The following is a 1,542-nucleotide window of genomic DNA, read 5'->3' as shown; positions in this document are numbered from 1 at the left end:
CCGCCCGCCTCACGGAGCCGGGCAGCGTCAAGGGGCCCTCGTTCTGAGCGATTCCCCGTGAAAATCCCTTCCCAAAGTGACCGCAACACTGCAATCCCGCGGGGAGCAGCTTCCAGGCTTTCCCGGCTCTGGCGTGAGGGAAAACACAGCCCTAAAATTGTTGATTTTGGGACCTGATTTTCTTTTACGCAGTTCTGGCGGCATAAAAGAATCTAAGAGTGGGTATAAATTTTATGAAAATCCCTTCCCAAAGTGACCACAACACTGCAATCCCGCGGGGAGCAGCTTCCAGGCTTTCCTGAGGTGAGGGTGGAGGTGGGAGAAAACACACCCTTAAATTGTTAATTTTGGGACCTGATTTTCTTTTACGCAGTTCTGGCGGCATAAAAGAATCTTAGAATGGGTATAAATTTTATTTAAATATACTTTAGGGTTGCTTCGTTCTGAGCAATTCCCCGAGAAAAATCCCTTCCCAAAGTGGCCACAACACTGCAATCCCACAGGCAGAAGTTTCCGTGCTTTCCCGGTTCTGGTGTGAGGGTGGAGGCGGGAGAAAACACAGCCTTAAATTGTGAATTTTGGGACTTGAGTTTTTTAACACAGTTCTGGCAGCATAAATTTTATTTAAATACACTTTAGGGTTTCTCTGTGCTGCCAGAATCTTTCTGAGCAATTCCCTCATGAAAATCCCTTCCCAAAGGGACCACAACACTACAATCCCATGGGGAGCAACTTCCAGGCCTTCCTGGCTCTGGGGTGAGGGAAAACACAGCCCTAAAATGTTAATTTTGGCACCTGATTTTTTTTACACAGTTGTGGCAGCGTAGATTTTATTTAAATACACTTTAGGGTTCCTCTGTGCTGCCAGAATCTTTAAAGGCATCTTTATGTAAACCAGAATAAGGGCCTCTAATCCTGTTTCCATTCATGGGGTTTTAAATCTGCTCCCTGCACCCTTTCCCCAAAAGAAAAAAAAAATGGAATAAATTTTATAATTCCCTGTGATGTTTGAAGGAGCTGGTGGAAATTCCCTTTTTAGTCTTCCCTTTTCTTTTTTAAGTTGGAATTTTTTTTAAAGCCCCCCCCCCAAAACCAAAATCATGGTTTGATTATTTAACAGAATTCTCAGCTCCAACTTGGTCACTCCCAGAGCTGTAAATCTTTGTAAAATAGGGATATTTTATAATTGTGATGAGGAAAACAGTAACTTTTGGAAAAATGGACAATAAAACCAAGCTGGATTCTTAACTGGAATGATGTGTGGATTTCTTTGGATTTAAGCAAGGCCGTGGTGAGGGTGCAGAATTTTGAGGGTTGAAGTTGGGGATTGGGATGATAAACTTTTCTTTGAGCTAGGTTTTATGAGCTCTCAGAGAATTTATTACATTTGAGATAATTTTGTTACTCTGAATGGCATAAAATTAGTAGGATGTCTTCTGAGGTAGTATTGGAAACAGAAAAGTTTTAATAAAAGGTAAAATAAAGTTTTTTCAGAGAAAAACTGAGCTAAGGGTAAGAGGTTTTAGTCTTACTAAAACACTC

Source organism: Geospiza fortis, unplaced genomic scaffold, assembly GCF_000277835.1.
Source record: "Geospiza fortis unplaced genomic scaffold, GeoFor_1.0 scaffold289, whole genome shotgun sequence".
NCBI lineage: Eukaryota > Metazoa > Chordata > Aves > Passeriformes > Thraupidae > Geospiza > Geospiza fortis.
Note: the sequence above shows the minus strand (reverse complement) of the source record.